The 25909-nt window shown below is 40.4% G+C and overlaps 1 protein-coding gene across 2 annotated transcripts in view; it reads right to left on the bottom strand.

Annotated features, from left to right (window-relative positions):
- Nucleotides 1–25909, bottom strand: part of LOC105453867 (hemicentin-2-like) — a 120598-nt gene that overhangs the window by 56816 nt on the left and 37873 nt on the right. Inside the window, exon 1 of one of the 2 annotated variants that reach the window (XM_011696136.1) lies at nucleotides 15612–16435. The exons of the other annotated variant lie outside the window; for it this stretch is intronic. The gene's annotated coding sequence lies outside the window, so the exon portion shown is untranslated. Of the gene's footprint in view, nucleotides 1–15611; nucleotides 16436–25909 lie in introns of those variants that run through there. 2 annotated transcript variants of the gene reach the window in all.

Here is a 25909-nt window from a genome sequence, read left to right as displayed (position 1 = left end):
CGGTGCATTATCGTTTTGATTTGTGTGCCGGCAAAATTACCGCGTTAACGATAATTAAAAATCTCAGGAAAGTTTATGAGCAATTCGCGCGCTGCGGGGATTTCTTAAGATAACAGAATTTACGACGGCAAGCCTTCATTTCTTCGAACTAAGAATCCCCATCCAGAGCAGGTTTGCAAAATTACGCACGGATTATCTGCATGAAGTTTATGCGAATTAAGAAGCCCTAATTATTAATCCTTCAATTCCATTAGCTTATGTAACTTACAACTAAGAGAGTGTTCCAATTGAATTTAATAAGAACATAAAAACAAGTGCAGAGCTGTAAAATAAAGAGATATAAAAATGTATAATCATCAAATTTTTTAAATGTCAGAAATCGTACTAAAATTGCATTTGTACTAAAATTATTGTTTATTATTTAAATTGATCTCGTCAATCGAATTAAAGAAAACCGCGTCTAAAAATAATGGATCTGAAACAAATTATAAATCCTGCAAATTTTTTGCAACGGAGTTTAAATAGAGATAATATTAGTTTCTTTAGATATTCGAATATTAGTTTCTTTTAATTCTTATACTATTTTTATAACGTTAAATAAAATTCTAGTTTAATTAAACGAATATCATCTAGCTGCATTATATTTTATCAACTTTACAGTGCAATGACTCCATGACACGAAGTAAAATATTCTTACATGTACTCCCGGTATCGATCTACTGACCGTGCCACGTACAGTCAATTTATGGGTAGATTGGCCATCCATACTTCTAGCTAAAGTTCGAATATTTTCCGATACGGAGCGCATAACCACGACCGGTGTCATGAGAACGTGGTTTATTGCGCAATATGTTTATCTTTACATGATCTAAATATAGAAGGAGTCTATTTTCATTACAGATGTAAGGAAAATAAAAAGGACGTGTACGTGTACTTTACGGTGCACTGTGCAAAATCACAAAATGTGAAATATGCATATATTTCAATGCTGCGATATAATGGCTGCATCGCGAAGAAAATGATTGTCACGCAATTCCAATTTGTAAAAGAAAGATCGATTGATTTATTATAGTTGACGTAAAATACAGAGATGAGTGACACTTTAATATAAAATTCTTATTGAAAAACCTCGCGCAGTCAAACATAGTGAAAAGTTTCAACTTCGAGACAAACAAACATCTTGGAAGATACACATTTAGAAAATTGGAGCAACGTGGAAATTTAAGCTTACCTCCGTCTCGAGGAAATCTTATACATTTTCACAGGGAAAAAGAAAAATGATCTAGATACAATTTATTGTCCAGAAGCTGGAATTCAACGGAAAAGAAAGCGTCAGTTTTACAAGTGCTGGTGCAACGAAAGGAAACTCGAGATAATTCATTTATCACGCGCTCGCATTCTTCGAAACGCTTCGCGCCATATGTGGCGTAACCTGCTTAGGAAAACAGGCCCCTTTGGGGGATAAACCAAGCTACTACATAGTTACCGTACCGGCAGTTCAAGCGTGAAAAACCGATAAGAATCGCTCGGCGCTTCGCGCGGCCATTAACGCGGCCTACTCGTGCATGCCTTTCGCATCCATCTGACACGCTCGTATCGCATCATTAAACTTCACTGAAGAGTTCCTAATAATATGTTAATGCCCGGCATTGCGAAAAGAAATGTACACATTGCAAATGAGCTCGTTTTCGATCACATCATTTCGATAAAAGTAGCGACACTGCTCCCCGATATATACTCAAGTTTAACTTTATTCAAGTCCTCCCTCTCCTCAATTTCGACGTATGTGAGCGCCTCTAGGAACACCGAGAGAGTGATTTTCCACTGGGAATAGAAACGTCTGACCGTTTGATTATCCACGTTATACCCCCGGTGACTGTAATTACAAATCGGACGCGATATTCGTCACGCCATCTGGTATATCTCAGGACCCCCTCGCGAAAGATAGCCGTAGGAGTCAAGTCAACCGAAGAAATAATCGATATCGAAAAAGCAAATATATGTGCAAATATAATATTTTAAGTCCCTCTCTTTTCTCTCTCTCATGCGTTGAAACTGTCGACTTTTGCTTATTGTTAGTAGTATGTTGGTATACACATAAATCTACGATGTGTATTTGCGTGACAATCGCAAATATTACCTATTAATATCTAATGTTTCACAGTCGAATAATATTAACGTTGTTTCATGCATCGAGTATAACAACAATGAAATGATGACTATCTAGTCTTTCATTGCGCAAACACCGTAAATTTCGAATATCAATGTCATGGCTCTCATTAGATACATTACACATGCTTACACGAGCTCGCCGAATAATATTCTCGATATCTCGATTATTATTTACGTTTGCATCACACATGTCAATCTCGCGTAAGCTCAGTTTTGATCAAATATATATATATATATATATGAATTGCGACGGATAAATAAAATTCATAGACAGCTGCTACCACCGGTATAACCGGTGTAGCGCAAGAAATTTTTCCACAAATCTGGAATTGCGACCCGTGATCCATTCCGTCGCGGATCCGTTCCTGTAAACCGTCGTCAAATATCACGAGGAGGATTCGCGCGACGATATTTCCGGGTGTGGGCGGATTTAACGTCGCGCGAGTATGCGTCGCGAACTTGGACCGACGCGGCGACGCTCCGCGTCGCGGGAGAGATAAGTCCGTTTTCGCGCGTATATTTCGCCGCAAACCGAGCGGGAAAGCGCAAACGCCGGTTTATTTTAAAAAGAGGCAATAGCGCGGGCGAAGGAGGACAAGCGCGGCTGAGCCGGGGTGCAATTTTCAGACAATTTCGTGTAATAACTTTTGCATGTGAAATTGCAATAATACGTTCTCCCGGCGGGCTTGTAGGTCGACACAACGTTATGCAAAGGCCAGTCTCTTCCGTATACTTTCCCCTTAGTCCTCGGTCTTAGTCCGCCCTCTCTGTCTCCCCTTCTCTCTTCGGTGGCCATGAGGTCAGTTCTCCGGATGCGGAGATACTAACCACCCATTTCTTCTTCCCGATCCCTTTTCCTCTTTACTGCCTTTCTACGTCCGTTGCTTTCGTTTATTCACAGCTCGACCGCAAGCTTCTAATTACAAATATTGTCCGCCACTGTTACTGTTCATAAATCTATTCTATGCTGATATATTTATTTAAATTTTTGCATTTGATTTATGTTTCGGATTTATTATTGTAATACAATTAAAAGACGTGACTTAAAAAATTATTTAATAACTTTTACACCTGTACGAAAGATAAAGTAATTTAGCCGTAGTGTGTTTTGAATGCAATTTATTTCATATCGTTGCATCTTTTTAACCTTATATTTGCATACTTGCAAATTTATTTTAAACAATTTATTAATACAGATTTCTCTGCTTTGAAAATGTGCTCACGTAGCAATTGAATCTCTGCTTTAATTAAATCGAAATTTTTTAAAATTAAAAAAAAGCATCTCTGAAAATACGTTAATTTTATTTAAATAAAAGCTTCAATTAAATTGGAAAATATTTTAAATATTGTTTAAGATAAAAACCTTTGTTATACTTATGTTTTTGTAATGCAGTTATATTTCTCTCTCTCTCTCATTTTTCATTCTGTTTTCAATTTATAGCCATTATTGCATTTTGTCCTAACAGAAGCGAAACAGATGGAAATACACCGAGTACCATTGATAACTTGTCAGATGCAAGTGTAGCGATCGGATATTACAGAACAAAGTACAAAGAATCGCCGAAACGAATTTCATCATTCCCTCTGCGGGTGTAAGATAATCCCAGGCGGATTCGACAGCAAAGAATTGCTGAAGCATTAGTGGTTTGCGGAAATAAAATAGATGTCAAATGGATAGAAAGAAAATTGAGAGCTGCGCGCATCGATTCTTCTGCGCGCGAAGAAAGAACCGTGCTTTCGCGCGCTTCCAACGTCTTGAGTGATGTCGTGGTAATGTGCACTAAAATAAGTGATAGCGTGGCTGCAATTGCATGAAAAAGGTGAGTTCAATTTTTACAGAAAGAACTTGCATCGGCTTTGATCATTTTTCTTGAATTATCCACGCGTACTTTGGGAAAATGTACTAAAATCTCCAGGTATTCGCGTATACCAAAGTTAATTAAAACAAAGCGTGTAAGTTAAAAAGCATACTGGCATTATATTTATCGCATGCAATCCTTACCTTTTGTAAGGTGCGTAATGAAATTTACACGGCGCTTTAAACTGCTAAATTTAACTCAAGCATGTTTCATTTGTGAGAATACCAACATTAAAATAATTTATAAAATTTGTAAAAGGAAATTATGTTACAGCAATTTTTCCTCTGTACGTTTTTAAATTATCTTTATAAAGTATATTTCTTGAATATTCAAATATTCCGCAAGAGCAAATTTGCAGAAGGAATTAAATCCTATTCTGCAGGAATAGCCGTATTAAAAAATTTCTATGCCGCGCGCTGTTTACAGCTCATTTAACATTAAGATTACTTTTGCAAAAGCGCGCGCCCGCGATACATAAAGTTCTTCACGTTACGATTAATATTCGTTTTACTGTTATTAACACGGAAAGGCATCTGATTTGCGAGATTACTTACAAATTTCAGTTTAATTTACCACGCAATCTGCAATCTCTATGAAATAGTTTGACGTATTTTCCGTAAATTTCATAGTGTATAGCAAATATAAAAGTTACACAGTGAGAAAATGTTAATTTCACTTTGTTAATTCATCATTCTATTTTCTTGTTTTTTTTTGTGGTGGTACAACGAGTTTGTTCGAAAACTACATATAATGTTAATGCGTCTATGCATACTGACAAAAAAAAATGAACAACTAAGAGGGTTATCGTATTTTTAACACATTCGCAATCGGATCGGGTGCGTCGGGTTGTCTCATTCAAGCGAGTTAATAAATCTGGATGTTATTAAAACTTTGGAATCTAAAATTTATCAGAGCACGGAGCTCTATTTGAATAAAAACTACAGCGCGTATACGTAGTTTTATTTAAATTCCGAGATGAATTTTCGAAAAATCAGGTCGCGTCCAGACGTTCGTCAAAAAAATATCGTCCGTCCCGGATCAAGTTACTGATATATACGTCCGTATAACGTTTCTCCGTGCTTTAATTTTAATTGCGACTACGATTTAATCAATGGCGATATCAATGTGTACGAAAGATTTATCGAGCAAGACCCCCCCCCTCCCCCGCCGATGCTTTCGCCCCGTTGGGCGAATGCAATGATAGCGAAACCCCGGGATATATGGAGCGTGCAGCAGCGCTGTAACAACATGAGAGAGAGTAAGCTCCATCTTCATTCCCGGGGAAATTGAACCCGACGTAGTTCGTGCATTCGAGTGTCCTTTCGGAAATGGCGTATCGCTTCGCGTTATATGCCGCTAATATTTTTTCTACACTTGTCCCGGGGGAGAAGAAATAAGCCCCGGCTCCGCGGAAGTCAAGATCAGACGGAATTGCAAACGTCGTCGTGTCATGTCTCATTCCGCGAAAGCAAACAGAGAATATATACGTGCCTCTCGGAAATATGAACAATGCAGGAGCGAGTTCGAGGAACTCAAAGCCGATATTGCGGGAAAACGATTATTATTGTTCGTTACGTGCTGATGCAAGTATCAAACTCAAAATCACTCGTCTCACCGGTGTTTATCTCATCAACCTGTCCATGTTATCGTCAGAACATTTTAATGTGTACGAAATACAGATTTTCACAACTTTACTTCACCTGCAATTAGCACCGTAATTCGGATTCATTTTGTAATTAACACAATAGTAACGATATTCTATTCCTCGAATGTGATATCATTAGCGAAGTTGAAATGTTATATCCGCAGATTCAATTTGCATGTTCTCGCTGTTACATCGTTATTTCCAAATTTTCTCCAAAGTTTACGTTTGACTATGCGCACGCAAGCCGTTCTACATGACAATTAAAATAAAACCGCAACGCGAATGTAACGCCGGCATTCCACTGTAGATCCGGCCGAGGTTGCGGACTAGCTATACATTTCACTGGCTTTTTTTAAGGATGTCGCGGCACCCGGATATGTCCGAGCATAATAAATTTCACCCTCTTTCGTCGTCCGGTTCTCCTTTACTTATGCTCCATTCGGGTATAAATCCTCGGCGCGTATACAATGAGAGGCGGCCCTTCATGAATACAAAAAGTCAGGAACACGTTTCGCAAGCTCGAATATATTAGCGATTCACGCAACGGAAACACGAGAGTCACAAGCAATTGAAGATACAGCGTTCGCGCTGCAAAAAGTGTTAAGTACACGCTAATAAAATTATCCTATATATTTTTTTTCTCTTTTGCTTAACCACACCTTAGTCGTATTGAACGCGTCTATCAATTTATAAAATGAAACTCATTCAACATAATTTCTGGACTTATCGCTAAATTTTTATCTTTTATTCAAAATTGATTTTAAATTCACTCGTATGGAATTTCTGCGCACATTATAGTTTAATAGGCCAGCTTTCTAGGTGTATTCACGTGAAATCGATTAATCGCGAATATACGCCTACAATATTTAATACTCTGAGGGTGTTTCGCGAGTACGTAAAAAAAAGAGCTTATTCATCGCTATAATACACAAACGGAAACGACATATCGCACTCAATCTTGCTAATTATAAATAGTACGACTGAAGCGAAAATATCAATGTATTAGAATCGTTTGTCATTGTCATCAAGGCTGAGTATGGATAAACACAATGCGATACTGACTGTTGCTGTAAATCAAAGAAATTGAAAATCATCGTAATCCATGCAATGCCATTATATATGCTTCAGTGCATTTGATAAATTACGTACAATATATTCTTTGTGTTTTATTAACGTGCAGCAGTTAAGCGTTAATCTCAACTCAACCGAAATCAGAGGAGATACGCCGCATTGTGTTTTTTAATATCGATAATATCGCGCATTGACACACACACACACACACACACAAATTACGCAATGTCAATCTAATTTAACACGTTCGCTGTCCATCTGAAAAGATACACCACCTCTGGAAGCCAATGTCACAAAAATTATTTTTTTTTGTACAGTTCCATTTAAAGCCCGAATGGCTCGTTCGCTTTAACTAATCGCATAGATACATCATACGCTGATGTATGATTGACTATTTGTAAAGGAGCCTCATCACGCGTTAGCGAACAAGTTAAAATCCTAAAATTTCCTTATAACACTAAAAAAAATAACTTTCTATTAATTATATTATATTATTTACAGTTTTACATCACACAACATTTAAAAAATATTTTATATTAATAATTATTTCTGAGGGCTCGTTAGCCCTTGACGTTATTGTATAATTAATTTTGACTTTTGTACTATGTAAAAATTACTAAACATTTCACTGTGTTCCCAAATTTTATTATTTTTACTCCCTGAACGCGGCGTATAATAATTTTATAATATTTTTAACGTGATAAATTTTACTCCTAATAACATTTGCAATTTACGGAATATTTTAATTCGTATATTTTAGGTTAGTATTTACGTCACACTCTGAATAGTACATTGAAAGTGAGAAAACATTTTCAAAATTTCAACACTGCTATTGTTCCTAAAAATGTTCGTTAAAATCTGGCATTGTTATTGCACTCGTAGCAATTCGTTCCGCTATTATCTTTGGCTATCTCTCGTCCCATTTTAATGATTCCGCTTATGACCGATGAAAGATTTATTCACGCTTTGTTAAAATACACCGCTTTTCAGGCGCGATCGCGTCTCTCTCGTAAACCTTATTTCAAGTTTCATTAAGAAAATCTCGATATATGTATTTTTTTAACGTACATAATTGCCCGAATGCATTTTGAGAGAGCAGTTGAAATATGATGAGTTTTGCGCGGTCGATTAGAATTGTATCAGCTGATGCGTCAGCATTTATAGCGACTCTTTTGTCGGCCGTTGATAACGATCTGCCAGCAAACAAGTACCCTACGATGCAAATCACCTCCGTCAGAGACGGCGAGGAAATTAAGTCGCACGATAACAATAACGGCTCGATAAGACCGGGGACTATTTCGAGTTTAGTCCGCCTCGAACGTAATTACGTTACGCGGAAGACTCGCGCGGGTATTCGCGCAACAGTGCTTCTTCTTCGATACTTACTATGACAATTAGAAGAAAGTTGCGTTCGGCTAACGAGATACAGATTGCGGGGTATATATATTGTACGTATTTCTCTCCGTGCGAGACAAAGGCACGTCTAGTAACAACTGGCATCGGTTCTGGCATCCGAGACCGCCGCAACTTCGGGCGCCGCCCGTGCCGCGTCCATAAGGACGTTTAATTCAATGGGATGGGGGAGGGGAGGGGGGAAACGGGAATAAGTAATGTACCTTTGATAAAGTCGTTCTCTCTCCCTACCTCGGGGACCGCGGCGCAACCCCCGTGCCGTGCTTCGGGCTAACGGAGCTTGATTATACAAAGACGGGGAACAATTTCGCACCGCGACAAGGGAAGACACGACGCGGTCTCTATCTGTTTTGCTCCAGCTCGGGCATTTCGTTTTACAGATCAGCTCGATATAATTCCTGCACCGCGTATTAACGATAATCTTTACTATTTAATCGAGCCTTAATCCGGATTTCTCTGGCATTATAAGCAACGATCTGTTGTGGCGGAGTAGGAATTTAATATGCGAATGAATGAACAGTAGTAGCTCGGCCAATAATCGCTGAAACATTTAGATTCACGAGATTGGACGTTTCAATAAATTTGAAACGATTTAATTATGACGGCTCGAAATAATTCGACTCTCTATTTCTAGCTGCGTGAATCATAATATTCGTCATGCCGGCTGAAGTAAAACTACGATAAATGCACTCAATTTGACAGGTGCGCCACGCGCGCCTCCAGTGTTTCTCTTTCAAAAGCGTTAAAGCAAATAGCGGTATATGGAAAAGCTTAAGTAAATATAAAGTTGCCCCGGGAGAGGTGCAAACCATTAACGAAGCGCGTATTCTTGTGCCCATATATACATCTTCGTCCAAAAATTTTCGTAGTATCGACATTAAATGTACCGTAATTAAATTAAACGTTAAGTTACATTCTTGTCAATTAAGGTTAATTTATTTGACGAGTAGAGTGCCATGTATGTAACATCGCTATTTTAAATATCCTATACAAATTCTATATGCACAAACTGTAATTCATTGTCCGGAGTATAAACTGTAATTAAATTAATTACATATTAACATTGTATTGAATAAATTCAGTGTAGCTCTGTGTGGTTAGACGTCGATTATGTTGCACTGTTTTGTCATGAATATTTTATTAATGCACATATGCGTAAGCCGAGAGCAATAAAATAAAACCAAGGGATATTAAAGGAATAAAAAACAAACGTACATATTATACATATGTATATATAAAATGTGAGGGAACTTTGAGTGAAAACTTTCGTACAACTCTCTTGAGTAAGGCAGGGACTTTCGATAATCGAATTACGACCGTGTTCAAAGTACGCTCGCACTCGGCCGCTTTCTGCAAAATATATGTGTGCGGGCTAGCATTTCCACTCGCTCGGAAATTATAGTCAGATAGCAATGGAGTATTACAGTTCACTGAACGAAGTTTCTTGCAGCGAGCGCGCAACTAAGAAACATCATATCTCGAATTTATGATAATACCCTCATCAATTCATTCGTCCGATATTTTTTGCCTTTGAGAAACCTTAATCTGAAAAAAATATGAATACGATCTAATAAATTTATTCTCTTCAAGTATTACTTAAGTTATACAATTAACGTAAACTTTAAATGGAAATGTTATAAATCTAAGATAGATATACTATAGCTATTTATACGTGTCGCGAAACAGCGACAATTTTTGGAGACGTATAAGAGAGTCGTACTCGCGTGTTGTAAAAAATGCAGAAAGATAACGTACGGACGTACTTTTCGCATACTCTAACACAGGCCGCATAAATGTTACACGACGAATAAGCCATTACTCTTAATAATCTTTCTCTGAAGAATTGCAACGTCGGCTCGTGCAATTTTAATATGTTCAGCAAACTTTAGTCGCGCCACACGTTCCAGAGTGTTGTAATTTTTATCATCACCTCCCAGCGGAATATGTTGCGTTTAGGAATTTAATATCACGACATACACGCGGTACGCTCATCGGTACGACGCGACGCTGCGCAAAGCCGAATCCTCCTGCTCTACTTTACTGGACGATAACTTCGCGACCTGATTTTCATTTCGATGCTGAATGGCACGGGGTTACGCAAAATGTATCGAAGATCGAAATTACCGGAAATTACTTGTCGCTGCATACATGCGATAACTTCGACGTGCTGCGCTCAATTCATAGTTCGCTTTTCGTGTTACGTTTGTCGTTTAATATCAAATGTTACCTTTATTAATCGACCACGCACACTCAGCAAACAATAGAAAACAACGTGGTGAATGCATATTTATCCAAAGTGAATCTTGTAACGCAAACAATTTCACGATTTATTTTCACGATAAATAAAAAAAAACAAATCTTTTTCATTGGTAATTTTTCATTCCGGATATTTTATATCCGTATTCGCGAACATAAAACTCATAATATTATATTATATGCATTACGCACGTATATTGTGTCCATTTATCGCAATAAATTTTATTAACATTTGTAAAAATGTTGTTACCGATTGCTGAATTATTTTATCTTTTTCTCTTAATAACAAAATGTCAAAGATTCATAGGTACAAATAAATCCGTCGTCGTCTTTCATCGTGCATTACATAACATCGAGAATGAGAAAGAAATTCTCTTCGTGATCTCTTATGATCAACCGGCCTGACGGACGGCGACACGTCGTGTAAAAACAGACGCTCGTGTCCCTCATGTAATTCTTGTCGGTCGTGTGTCGTAACATTAGAGGAAAAAAAAGAAATCCGGGCAGGGGGTTGGTATGCCATTATTGCCTCCTCTCGTGCCAGCGTGAAATGGAATTTTTTATGACGGCTAGCTCCTACGGGTCGCATTTGTGTCGAGTGCGGGGAATGGACAGATCCTAATTTTGTCGGCAAGTACCATACGGCGGTTACACATTCACACACGCAAACACACACACACACACCGACGACGCGCACGGAAATTAACGAAGACGAAAGAGAATGACAGGGCACGGTCGATCATCTCCTCGAATATCTTGGCACTTCACGTCCGGGAAAATGAGACGCGCGCGCTTGGCATCAGTCTCGCGGCAATTTGAATTGCGAAGCGTGCGCGCGTATCGGGAAACTTGAAAATAGCTTAATCGATCATCTTCTCATTCCGCATTACCTCGGCTGTCACGCCGTAAGTTACTCGCTCAGTGACTCGATAACGCTTTGAATTATAATCGCGGAAAATGGTATCTATTGAAATGGGATCGGCATAGCCTCTAGTGAATGATTGATTAATCATAGCATCGCGAAACGGAATTACAAAATGTGGGCTATGCCTATATACGCGGAATTGAGCTATTCATTGTAATTACAGCTTATAATTTTCATGAATCTATTTATATTGTTAATATAAATAGAATCTAGTTCATAAAGATGTTCGTTTATTGTCTATCGATATACATGTAACATTTGATTTATCCTCAGAGAAAAAGAGTGTTTCCAATTTATATATATACATACATATAAATCTAGTAATATGTTTTTAATGTGTAGATAAATTTTATAAATTCAAAAATTTTGTTAATTATTCGGCGAATTAATTATGAAATTTATTCAACGTGAAAATGTATATGTCACGAAAAATGTTTAATTATATTTACAATTGATGCGAGTATCTTTACAGATGTAGAATAAAAAAATTTAGATGTCTCTAAGCATTAATCGAGGATTTCAATCAAATCACCATCAAAATGCAAGAAGTTAATGGACGGAATTAACGAGTACGAGAATGCGCTTTCGGCGCTCTGACGATTATAAATTATACCTACGATCGTGCAGGTCACAATGATGTTCGCACTCAATAGCGGGGTATGTTTGAATTGAGTTTTGCGTTCGCACTATTTCACACGCGTTAAAACCGCTAGCACATCGAAGGGCAATTAGCAAAGTGGCCGAATATCGGTCGCGCATCTACCTCTCTAAGCGATTTGCATAACGCACGGCTAATCATAATCAAAGTAATTAATTGCACCTCTCCCGCCCGCCTTCCCTCCCGTTCCCACGCGTTCTCACAGACCGTCATCGGTATGACCCGCGAAACAATTAGATCGCGATCCGGTACGGTATCGCGTACGGGCGGGTACGCCGGCAGCGTTATTATTAATTTAATTTGCATAACTGTATTATACGGCAAACGCGTAGGGATGACTAGAAGCGTCTTTAAAGCGGCAATAGTCCTGAGAAGGTAAGCCGTATTTTTGATGCAATATATACAAATACTGGAGTTGTGTTATCGCTTAGTAATTTAAACATATTGTAAAAAGTAATTAGCAATTTAATATAACAAATACATTATTACAAAAAAAAACTAAATTTCTGAATACCGTTTTCGTATGTTATTCCAATATTTGAAAATATTTCTCCCGAAATTTGTCCTGCTGTACAAAATTTAAATTTTATAAGAAATTCGTCGCTCTATTTCTGTCAATATTACAGTCCTTATCGCTCGAGAGTTTAAGAAAACAATTCCTACGTACGTGGCAAGGGAAAACGTAACGTACTTTGTTTCAAATGATCGGAAACCAATCCATTTTTCGCAGAATATCAACGTGAAAATCGGGGTTTATCGAAGCCATACAATTTTCCACTGGCGCGTTGTCTGCGCTTTCCAAAATATTAAATCATCAATTGCTTCTACAGAAGGATTTCGTTCTGCAGCGTGAGTGTATTAAATCCATTCATCACATCGAACGTTTTTCAAATAAATATAAATAAAAATGTATAACAATTTTTTGCTTACAGCAATACAAAATATAACAACATGAAATGTTATCAAAGTGTTTCAACTAATCCTTTACGCTGTCTCTCTAATTAAATTGTTTGCCAGCAAATCGATCTTATCGAAGTTATCAATTCGATAATTTTGATATACGATTTAATCAATCACGAATTTTTTTTTCTCTCGCTCAGGCTTCCATTAGCCTGTTGTTATATTGTCAGGCGTAATTGCGTATCAAAAGAACCTCCATTGTTCTTTTTTTTTCTTTTAATTCGTAAATTGATTCATTTTCACGATGGAAATGGTGACGAGCAGAGCAACGTAATGCGGGTGATTGAATAACGTTTCAATGAAGAATCGCTGACACCCCTAGAGTGCCACGCAACAAGCCGATAATGGGCGCCTGTTAATTACTCGTTTTAACAAGTCCGCCGCGCGCAGACTGATGGACTCGCAACGTCCACCGGGACAATTCGTTACGGTGCATCGCAACGGAGGACCGTTCGACGGAAAAATTCTAACGCTTAAACATCCGAAGCCGCGCGTAATCTCCACTGCACTGGCTGGCTCTATTGTGTCAGAAAATATTGGCCGTTTCTACGGCACGGATCGCGTACACCGAAAATGGCACGGAGAGTACGATCGATGGACGACTATTCGCGAAATTACACCTCGCGAACGGAGATAAGTAGGTAACTGATTGTCGGCGAATCGGCTATTTCACGTGTTCGCGATATAGCCTAGATCCCCGTGCACACATGTGTACGCGGATGTGACAATAGCCGCGTGATCTGTTACTTTCAAACATCATTTTCCGATGTACCAAAATTCCGACCGCGACGTCTTCACGTTTCATTACCAATGTTAAAATAGAGATTTCACATTCTTGATCAAATATTACATCCAATGCCGATTACAAGTAGATTATAAATAGATATAAGATTCATTTTTTCACTAAATATTTTTATATAAAAATATTGATATCAATTATTATTATTATTATTATTATTATTATTATTATTATTATTATTATTAGTGATTGCAACGGTCACAACTGAGAAAAATCGACTATCATTATTTGAATTTGCAAACGTAAAATGTTTTCGTGCTGGAGGTTATCGCATAAAAAAATCTTTCTACGCCCAAACGAAATAAAAGTATAATAACGCTCAGTATGTGATCAACTGAAGTTATATTATAGTACCGGCTTGAATATTTTATCACGTTTTCCTCTGCATAGCTAATATTATTTCAGTGGCGCAACGTACGCGCAAAGTCCGTAGGCAAACTCGAAACGAAACTGTAAAAGCTAAAAACGAGAATCCTAAACTCGGCTCGATGGGAGGATAATCGATTAGCTCTTTGAGCATTTTTATTGCGCTGCCATCCAATAAAATTCCTTCCGCAAAAGATATAAGTTGGAGAACGCATTGCATATTCAGCGTGTACAGTCGATTGCATATTCGGCGCCGAAAAATTCGCACGGCATCGCTGATAAATTGTATTACGTTTTTCGTCTGGAGTGCAAATCGAAGCTCGCCCCGCCGCTCCCGCGCCCGCTCATCATCGCGAACCGCCGTCGTTACGCGACGGAAATGGCGTAAAATTCAATTAGAAGATCAAGCAAAAATTTTCCATTACTGTTTTACGCAAGTAAATATTATTGCTCGCCGCGCTCGCGACAACGTGGTAATGCGTATTTCAATCTATCAGCCGCCGATCCCCGTCCACGTCGCGAGAGAGTGCCCGTTGTATTAAGAGTCCTATTGTTATTGTTATACCAAAACGCGCTGGCGAAATTGCTATTATTGTTGCGCCCTTTTAACCACAAGCATCATTAATCCTTCATGCAGATATACACACGACTCTCATTGTATAATTATTATTATTACGATATTCGGCACAACGTCGATTGCGCGCCCTTCGTTTATTATTAGCCACTCAGTACATAACAAATCAGCCTTAAAATACATCCATTCAAGGAAACGGTATTGTGCAAAATTCAATAAGATTTTGTTAAATTAGTCAAATGTTAAAACTGTTAATTAAATTTAATAAAGTTATTATTATAGAAATTATAAAGATTCCACGATTATAGAAATGACTTTAAACCGACTTTAAAAGCGTGCTAATATTGATATAATTACAGAGAACATAATTGATAACATCAAAATTGATCAAATAGGAAATCCTTAGTATTGATTTTATAAATAATGAACACGTTGCTTAAAGTTTTAGTATTACGGGTGGTATGACGGGTAAACATTTTATTTTTTAATATGTGTAAAAGATAATTTGGGAATCGATTTACTTGATATTTTATTAAATTGAATTAATTTAGAAAATTTTTTTCATTTTCTAATCCGTTTTCATTTCTAATCGATTTCCTATTTAATTCTCTCTACAAAAAAGAAAATTTTAGCAATAAAGAGCGTAAGTGTAATATGGCGCCATTGTTCATGGACAAATTTTATTCGTTATAGCCGCGAAAATGCGGACTCGGTGAAGTGACTCGGTTAAGTGACTTGGTCAATGGCTAGACATCCCACCGTCGCACCATTGAAAAGATTACTCAGGGATTAGATCCCGCTGTAGAGGCAGACACGCCTTCTTTCGAAACGTTCTCGTACATTCACTTCACAGGGGGATTCAATATATATCCGTGCACACCGACATAAAAGGAACGGATGAATTTTCACTTACGGATCTCGGAACTACACTTTTCGGACACGATGAATTTCCTGGAGGGACGGGGTCGCGCGTTCCTGCGTCGTGTAACTCCGGACACGCATCCAAACCGCCGCTGGGAAACGCACTGCGATCCTCTTCGAAATCAACCGAATCCGTTCCACGCGCACTTTTACGCGCCGTTTACCGCAATGACGATGACACGCACGCAGTGCAGTCACTTCCGGTCCACGAATCCGTCGCAGCCTGGTACCGCGAACCTCACGACAGATCGCCCTTCGTCGAGGACGACGCGGCACTGCTTATCCGGATCGCGTAATTTGGTCCCGGAAGAGTGGACGCGCACCCGCGCGCACATTCATTCCGTCATCGTGCATCAATCACTTTGATCGCTCCAGGATCGCACCATCGATCGCCGAAGATCTGCACAAACGTTCGCTCAAGCGAGACGGTCAATCGTCCTTCGTTCGCGGTCGCGATCGCGCGATCCACATTTTAACGAATCGATCGGAACACTTTCCTGACGCACTGTTGCATCCCCGGAAATGCGGGCGCGATTGTCGGTCGTATATATACGCGTAAAAATACACGCGCGCTGTTCCCGACAAATTCAAAATCGCAGTCCGATGGGATTCGTGATTCGATTCGCGAGATTCACACCGCCGAAGGGCGAATCAGGAAGATCCGATTTTTTTCTCGATCGATGCCGGGGGGCCGATGACAAATTGGAACGTCGATGATGACGCGCAGGGATGACAAGCACAACGGCGAAGGGTGGAAGGGGCGGTAAGCGAGGTGCGTGTGAATCCAACGATCGCGAGGCACGAGCGGCACGTCGTGATGTTGGCAGGCGACTAACCTCCGAGAGCCGCTCTGCACCCCCGGACGCCCGCGCATGCCCCCTACCTTAAAGAACGCCACCCTCCCCCCCCCTCGCCACCCTCGCGTCGCCGCGGGCTCGGCCCCGTGTGCCAGGCCGCCCTACCCCCGAAACCGCGTTGACTTCATCTTTTTTGACGAGGAAACCACTACTCTCTTTTCTCACCTCCCTCGCGCCACCCCCTCGTCCTGCATCCGCGTGTGTGTATCCTACAAACTCGCCTGTCCTTCTCGACTTACCCCTTTCTATTTGCGTCGCGATCGCCTCTTCCGCTCAATAGCGGGGATACACACGCGGTGGATCCTAAGCCCTAAGAATTCTTCCAGCTTAACCGCCATTCTTGCTTCCTTGACCAATTCAGCGCTGAGAGGGTTTTTCTTAACGGTTCTTTTCGAATTATAAACGAATGAAATTAAAAAGAAATTTCTCTCAGAAATCATTTTTCGCGAAGAAAGAATTTTCTTGTTTACTTAAAGAGTAATCCTTGCGCTCTCTCTCTCTCTCTCTCTCTCTCTCTCTCTCTCTCTCTCTCTCCTTTTACATATTCATTACACAATCATTGTACTCATTTATTCTTAATATTTCATTATGCTTAAAATTGAAATAACAGCTTACTTTTTTCGTGTGTACATAATTATTTGTAAGCATGTAATATGCGTTCAATAATATCATTATGTTTTTTCTAAATGTTTAACTTTTTCATGTCCGAACGTTTTGCAAATTATTCGAGCGCGAATCAAAAATAGGAAATCAATGTTGCAAACGAATAATGCTTATTTCTTTGAAAACATTTTGTTATCAAGTCGCTTTTACTGAACATTTACATTTAAAAATTTAACAAGTTCGATTTCTATCTCAAACTTAGACAAATCATATATGCGTGCGTCTCTTAAAAAAAATATTTAACACGACTGAAGTTTATGGACCGTAATTTGTTGAATAATTCCAGCGTCGTATCAGTACATGTCACGGTACACATTCGCCGGTAAAATACAAAATCATTTCCTGCCGAGAGGTAGTAAAAGATACGAGCGAAAGGTAGAAAATTGCGCGAGGTAATTTCTTGAAAATGTCGTGCGCGAGTGTCCCCCGGAAAAACGCTTTCGTGCATCAGCTTCGAAAAACTGTGCCCGCGCCCGCGGAGGTCGACTAGAGCGGGTTTTCATTTTCCATACCATACGTTACCAAACGGTAGGTTACCAACAAAAATATTCGATTGAACCTAAATTCCCGAATTTTTGCCAGAAAGAAAACAAACGAGTTGCCCGTTGTCCGATATGGCAAACACGAGATACAAGGCCACACGCATACGATATTTCTTAATGCGCGGCATTTTTTTTTCTCTCTTTGCCCCGATTAAAGGATCATGAATATAAAATCACGAATACACAGTCACGGTTCTTTCTACGTAAAACGACATAATTCTTTTTAATATTAGCATAATCAGCGTAAAAGTCTTTCGAGCGAGAGCTCAAATTAAAAATTCATCGCGATGTAAAATCCACGTCGGTGCATCGGAATTCTGTTTGTATTTAAAAAAATGCGCGGAGAAGAAATTTTATTCGCTCGCGAAACTGACGAATTATCGACGCCTCGACGGTTTTTAGTTAAGAAAGGAGGAACGACTCGATTGCGGATCGGGCATAAAGCTCCGTGGAGAACCTCGAAGACCTTCCGGTGTAACTTCCACCACACCCAAGTAATAATGCGATCGTTTCATTTCGATCGCGCGGCACCGCTGGAACATTTTTCACACCGCCGCGCCGCGCCGCCGCCGCGCCGTCCCGGCGCGCGTCACAGAACTCGGGGCCAATTCAACCATCGTATTTTATGGACCATTCGAACATCCGGTTCGGGCTTTCCTTTTTTTTTTCGCCCCGACCCTTAATATTTCTTACGATAGTGCCCCCTTCCCCGTCCTCTCCCTCCCTCTCGCTTCTCCTCTCGTTGGTTGTAGGTTTTAGGTCGCTATGCTGTCCCGGTAACGCGCGATAAACGCCGGCCGGAGATATACGGTGCCTCCCGTAGTGTTTTTCTCGGCTTACATCGGGACATCGGCGGCGTGGGATTATTATTTGTCGCGGTAACGAGAATGTACGACGGTTCGTTTTATTGTCAATATTCCACCGCGATCGTGGTAACCGACTCCCAGGATTGCCGGAGCCTCCTCGCCTCCTTCCGATCTCTCTTCCCCCGTTCCGACCCTGCTTCCGGGTTCGAGGACTCGAGATTAATGGAATTTAATACGCCGTCGTATCCGAATTAATTCAAAATCGGAGGTTCGTTAAATCCGCAATTCCGATTACGAGAGGCCACCGTGATAGCGTTCCCATGGCAAAGAAACTCTCCCCCCCCCTCCGCCGCTTTGGTCGTGTTTTTACGAGGAGAGATCTTTACGAGGAGGCTATTGATTCGCTCGCTCTGCAGGTACCAGTTGCCTCCTGTGTTTCTACCTTTTCCTCCCGCACGCTTTCGCTATCACCCTTTCCAGCACGGCACGTTTCCTCCCCGATTGACTGCGTCCTTTCTCTTTGACTAAACCCTGCCCCCCCCCCTCCGGTCATTTCACATCGCGAGATTGCGATAAAGTGAATTGTTAAACGGCTCTTCAAAATCACCTTGTAACGTCGCCACCGTATAGAGTGTATCCCGCATATTACGCTGCCGTTTGTCTCCTATATTTAACGATCGTTTCCCTTAAATTTAGCTCTGGCCGTACGAGAAGAAACGTCATTATCATAGGAGATAACGATAAAACTTCATCGTGGAAAAGCACTTTACCGCACGATACTGCACGATATTGCATAATTTGTGAAAGCTAATAAAAAAAGCTGACACTAATAAACGCACTTATAAATGCAGACTTGCAAATTATATGCTAATTCTCGTTAAACACCAATCTTTGAATCTGTCCACTATAGTCAAACGTCAACTTACGTAAAATCCAGATCACAGATTTTTCGTATTTTAATGTGAGATCTAAATCTCTTCACCACGAGAATAAATTCCACCGGAAGAAAATTAATGTAAATTTACAAAGATTAACGTAAAAAATATCCTTTCCTCGTGATTATATTATAAATAGAAATACGTCTTTCTCCGATATTCGAGGATAGATAAAAATAGAAATGTCACCTACATATGACATTTGTATTCATATCACTTGTTTTTTAAATTACATCGTAAAACGTTTTCCCTGATGATAGATTTGCTGTACAGAGAACATAATTAATTTTAAATTATTTTCAGTTTTCAAAACTAGATATGCAGATATAAATAAAAGAGGAAGGGTCTGCTCCTTTAAGGATTGTTAATCGATTTAAAGAGTTTCGCATATTAGTCAGCTGAAAATGGCCAAATAGTGCATTAGCCGCCTTAAGGGTATTTTGTACTCGGGAAACGAGCGCATTTACTCTCGTTAAAGTGAGTGTCTAGGACTGATTTACCCTCTTTACCCTCGCGTGACACCGATCGGGGCTTCTTCCCGGTTCGCCCGGAAGAACGCGGAAAAGGGAGGGAGAGCAGAAACATTGGAGCTCTGAAGGAGAACGTAAAACGAATCGTACGATTTACGAGATCCTTTCATCCTTCGCAGGACCACGAGAAGAGATTGAAAAGTTCTTTTACGTTGGGATCTCTCTTAGACCTCTCCTTCCCGCGACTGATTTCGCGCCGACGCGCTTCTTCCTCATTGAAATTCTTCGCGATGATCGAATTCATTATCGCGCTATCTCCATACCGATGTTCCCATCCCGATCTCGAGCCAGCGTGTGCCTTATGTCATTCAACCAGCTCGTACGTTTTATCTTGCGGCAACCTTACGATTTGAGGAAGAAAAATCTCTCCTTGGTCCTCTCTGTTACGAATTTTAATGTTAATTTTATCACAAGAATAATTAAATCTGCAAAAGTAATGAATGCTTTCAGCTTACCGATTTTTTTAAATTTTCCGCTTTTGGAGGCTGATAATATTTAAATTGTTAAATTTAACGATAAGACTTAAATATTATCAGTTTCTTAAAACGGAGAATTTACAGCAATTTAGCGATGCTAGGTGTAACGTTAATACAATATTTCGCTGTTTGCACATTTAAATATGCAGTTATCTGTATAAACACATTTTTATAAAAAATTTAGATAATTTTTTTTCAACAAACGTTACGATTGAAAATTTATAAATTCGACTTGGAAAAGATACCAACAATCATCAATACGAACAAATTAATTAAAGTTCATTATTACGAATATAATTCAACAGTTATCCGATCAGCGTTGCCATTTATTATTCGTTATCTTGGACGATAGATTTTACATCAAATTTATGTCAGAAATGTTTGCAATAATAACCGATTACTAATTCATTTGTATAGATAATTGATAACAAAGCTTGCTAAATACCCGCAAAAAGCGTTTTAATCCGAGAATTTTTAATGAGAGAACCATGTACAAAAATAGTTAAATTCAGTATACGAACGTAATCGTTAACCGATAATAAAAAGTCAGTAATTATGGATCGAAATCAGCAGAACTAATTTACGGAGGAGAAAAAATTTTCGAAATTCCCGGAAGACACGTCGTCAAGCTCGGCAAAGGGAGGAAGGAAAAAGGCCATATTCTCGTTTTCTGGGTCGTGCCATCCTTGGTGCATTTAAAGCACCAAGGCGCGATGCATCAAGGCCGAGATCAATGAGCTCGATCGTTAGTCACACGACGCGGCGCGGGACGTATTCAAATTAACCGGTTAATGGGAAAGTTCAGGCGGCGTGAGTTTCTAAATCGAAGTGTCGCGCTGACTCCTCCGCGAAGACGTTCCGCGCGAGAGTCGACGCGACGCGGCGACGGTGTCACGTCAATGATACTAATGGCCAATTTAGTTCCTTCCTGTAGCCGGCGATACGTCGCGCATAAGCCGAGCGGATTACTCCGCTCGCTTGATCAATTTTTTTCGGCGCGGGGAAAACGCCGCGCCGCGTGGGATTTGAGGCTCGTTCTCTTCGGGCGAGAATCGAGACCATCAATCACGCGTCTTTAGAAAACCCGATTGAACGTCAAAATAAACCGTGATTGACACGCAATAAATATAACAATTGTATTTTCCCGGAGACACATCGCAATATACGGAACGCGCGACTTTTTTTTCGAAGAATATATAAAGAATAATACGCTTCACTCACACGCACAATGGCCGATGTCGAATGTTTTACGCGCGTCTTTTTGTTGTCTTTTATTCAAGAATATCCAAAATTGAATTTGTATTTTATAATACCTTTATAATAAATCCGACTGAATTGCAATTCAAATTGCGATCTCAAGTTAAAATCGAAAGTATATTGAAAACAGAGGTGAGGTGAGCACCCAGAGCAAAGTTCGACAATATTGTCATCAAATTACTTGTTTTATATGAGTTAAGGTTCGCTTACTGTAATATGCGAGCCTGAATTGTTTTACTACTTGACACTCGAGTCGGGAACTTTGGTATGCAAACTATCTATCTTATCGCGTAACCGGAACTATTTGTATGTGCTGTCGTACTTTCAGTAGCTCCCGCTGCAGTTTTACAATCCAGACTCCGCTCCCGTAAAATATCATTGAAATGCATTATGCATTAAGAACTGACAAACAGCAGTCATCATGATCGAGAATTTGCAAAATCGACGTGTGTTGCAAAATCAATTTGCTCGACAAAGGGAAGACTGTAAATAAGAAATGAAATTTTCTCTCTCACTCTTTCCTTCTCGAACCGGAGATTACATTATGCTCATTTTAGTATTCAGAAGCAAAGGGGGGTCGTCGTCGATGAAAAATTTCATCTTCTTAGTTTTGATCGATCTTCCGCGTCGCGTTGTCAGATAGACGCCATTCTTTCTTACATCCCTGTCAGCGTATAAGTAAAACGAGGTCGATCATTTCTTAAATCGAACACTTATCGATTCAAACGAATTTTCTCTCGTTTTAAAACAGCTACCAACTCTCGACAGAATTATGCAATTACGTTGCGAATAATACATGGGATCTGAGCGTCAAAAATTACAAAAACGACCAGTGTAGTGTGGAGAAAATTGACTCCTCAACAATTTTTCTCGTATAATATCCAATAATTTGATTATGGATTATCGATGTCTGGCTTACAGTAAGTACACAATAATTTAGTGTTGGGTCGGTAAACGGAACTGTGCCAATCGTTGAATCGCAGAGTCACATCGCCTTCGAACGTTACGCGGGAGAAATCGCGGCAGTTTTCGTGCGATTTGCACGATAGGGCGGTGCGCACACAAAGAGACGCCTGACGCGAGCACTTCGCAACACGCTGCACAGACCCCAATCGAGCAACCGTGTCGCATGTCTGGGTCCCGGGCGTTCTCATGCTTCCATTGTAATTCGAAGTCCTACTGGTTGGCGCGGCGGGTATGGGGCAGCAGACGTCGAGCATTAACCCGGCCGCAATGCAAAGGGGGACGGGAGGGACGCGGTGCGGCGTAGCGCACCCGCTCTCCCGCCGTCGTCGCCACCGCCGCCGCGCCGCGCCGCGCCGAGGATGCGGCCGTGGGCCTGCATGGCAGTGTCGAAATCCGCGGATGCGGAATCTCTATCTCAGGAGTAGCATCTCTGGCTCCCTCGTTCACTTCGGAACGAGTTGAGATTATTGCGGGGTTTACCAGGGCGCGGTCGCGTATACCGCGCGCCGTTGGTATGCGCCCGCCCCGACGACGAAGAGCGCGCGCGGGCGCGGCCGCGGGCGTCGCGCCGTATTGCGATAACTGCAAAATTATGCCTTACGATACGCAATTAAATTTCGGACGCCGTCGTCGAAGTATGCCGTTTAAACGCAATATCGGCCCGCGCATTACGACGCTAATCGATTCCGACTAATTAAATACGAGGGCCGGCAAACCGTATTGATAACGCAATTTAATAATTAAACATGTTCCCATTATACAATACGTAACGCGCTATATGTATAATGCTTGACCGTAATACCGCGCACGATAAAATGCAAATATTTAGCAGCAATTTGCACCGTTTACTGCCGCCCAGTAACTGGAGTAGAATTCGTCTGTATATACTATAGATGCTCGAATATATACAATTCTTTCGTCAAATTTCCTTCGCACGTGCAATACGTACACATATAGAGCTGCATGTTGAACTTTTCTTGCCCTAAATAACACTTCAGCAGCGTAATCGTTCAAGAACATAATTTACAAGTTCAAACCTAGGTAATTTTATAACTGATACGAATTAAACTTCTTAAACTTTACCACTTAGTCTACTAGGTACTTACTATATAAATCTGCACGACCTTTTGCCAATCGACCTATCGACTCGATTAAGCTTATATTTTCGAAAACATACATACAAACATACACATTATAATAAATAAGTGAATTTAAATAAAAGCTCTCATAGGCTATAATTAATTAATACCAATTATTTCAATAAATCATATATTATTCGTATAAATAAATTAATAATTTAATTTATAATAAATTCAACATATATTTAATCTAAGTTACTTTGCAAATATTTTAATAAGATAAATGTATACAATAAATAAATGTAATACATTTATCTCACATTAAAATATTTGCAAATAATAAACATATATACATTTATCTCATTCAAGTTAACAAGTAAAATTAATTCCGTCTTTTGAAAAAAATAAGCAGCATTAGACAAGAAATACCTATAAGAATGCGAAGGGACGCTAGCGCGATTAAACTCAAATGAAGCGCGATTTCGTTTACGAGATTGCAAATAATGCCAAGATCACCACTCGGACGTCGCGCCAGGCGACGGAATATTTATGTCCGCAACGGGGGGTTCGCGCGGCCGCGCGCAACGCGCGCGCCGGATAAAGGGGTAAAAATGCTCCCGCAACATGCTAGACACCGTAAACACAAATTTATTAACGACCCAGCACCATCCGAAAGAACGACCCCCGGTCGACCCGGCCTGCTTTCCAAGTTTATCAGTATTAAAGGATCGGCCTCAGGCTTCGGGCTCAACCCCGAAGATTGACGTATTTCGCGGAGAATTAGCGATATATACGGCGGTTGTACGTGTATACCCACATCCCGCCCCGGCATCGGAATTATTGATGGCGCGATGAGAACATAAACGGTGCGCAGCGACTTTATGCCAGAATGGCGGATCTTACTCCCCCTTGACACGACTTGTGAACTGAAAATGTCACGCAAACATGCAGCTCCGATTTTTATTCGTTGACAAAGGGGATTTGCGAGCTTTTCTGTTGAAACCCCGTGTGCCACGATCATATTACGCACAATATTATACATTGAATTTAATAAATTTCACGTTTAAAATGAGAGCGTCCACTTAACGAATCGTATACTCATCCGTATTTAAAATTTTCACGAAAAAAGGAAACATCCAGAAATATCCAAGTAAAAAACCGGCACGGCTATCGCATTCGATTCGCAGATAACATTATAATCGAGTTCTCTCCCTCACCCTTCCCCTCTCTCTTTCTCCCATTCTCTCTCTCGTATTTCGCAAACGAGCGCACGTATCATGACTCCGGCGCAATTATCGCGAGACGCGAAAACGCTAAACCGTAAATGTAAGCATAATATTTTCGTTACCTCGAAATTCTCGTTCGTCGCGAGCGCGGCGTACTCGCTCGCAATCGTTAATTAGCAATTTTCATAGGTACGGATCGCGGGGGTTTCCAGTTTCTGACGCGAAATTAATCATGCACCGCTCGCTCCTCTCTCTCTCTCTCTCTCTCTCTCTCTCTCTCTCTCTCTCTCTCTCGCTCTGTCATCTTCGACAGAAATAATTATTCCCAATAATACAGACCTTCGTATTGTAGTTTCACGGTTCGTTGATGCCCCGAGATGTCTACGTCAGTCAGTAAATATATCTTATTGGAAAAATTCTCACGCGGGTTAGACATACGCTACAATAAATCGATACGAGCGACGCTGCACTCGAGAAGATCAAACGGTCAACGGAAAATTTGTAGCTCTTTAGAATGAATACGTGGACAGTGGTGAAGCACGCCTGCGATAGGCGGACGCGAAGGAGAGAGTTCCGCGCGCTAGGCGGACACATCGTCGTCTGACGTAAGCGCGGGCTGCACCACTGAGCCGTGGATAAAAGTGGTTTCGCGCGCGATTGCATGCGGACGTTCCAATTCTGAGTAATTGCAACACAGCGGAATACCTCGCGGCGTTACGTCGACTGTCTTTTAACACGTTACCACCTGTGTGCCTGTATAGCCAGTTGCAATCGATATTTTTACGCCCAACGGGCGGATTATTTTCCGCGCCCGTTTTCCTTTCTTTCTACTTTCTTTTTCTTCTTTTTCATGAGGAGATCCTTTTACATTGCCCTGTGAACTTTGATACCACGCGACACGCTTCTGTCTCTGTTGCAGAAATAGTAGAAGGTGTCAGAAGAGGTGGCGGTTC

This window comes from Wasmannia auropunctata, unplaced genomic scaffold (genome assembly GCF_000956235.1).
Source record: "Wasmannia auropunctata unplaced genomic scaffold, wasmannia.A_1.0 LD335994.1, whole genome shotgun sequence".
Classification (NCBI taxonomy): Eukaryota; Metazoa; Arthropoda; class Insecta; order Hymenoptera; family Formicidae; genus Wasmannia; species Wasmannia auropunctata.
This window is presented reverse-complemented; position numbering and strand designations above follow the sequence as displayed.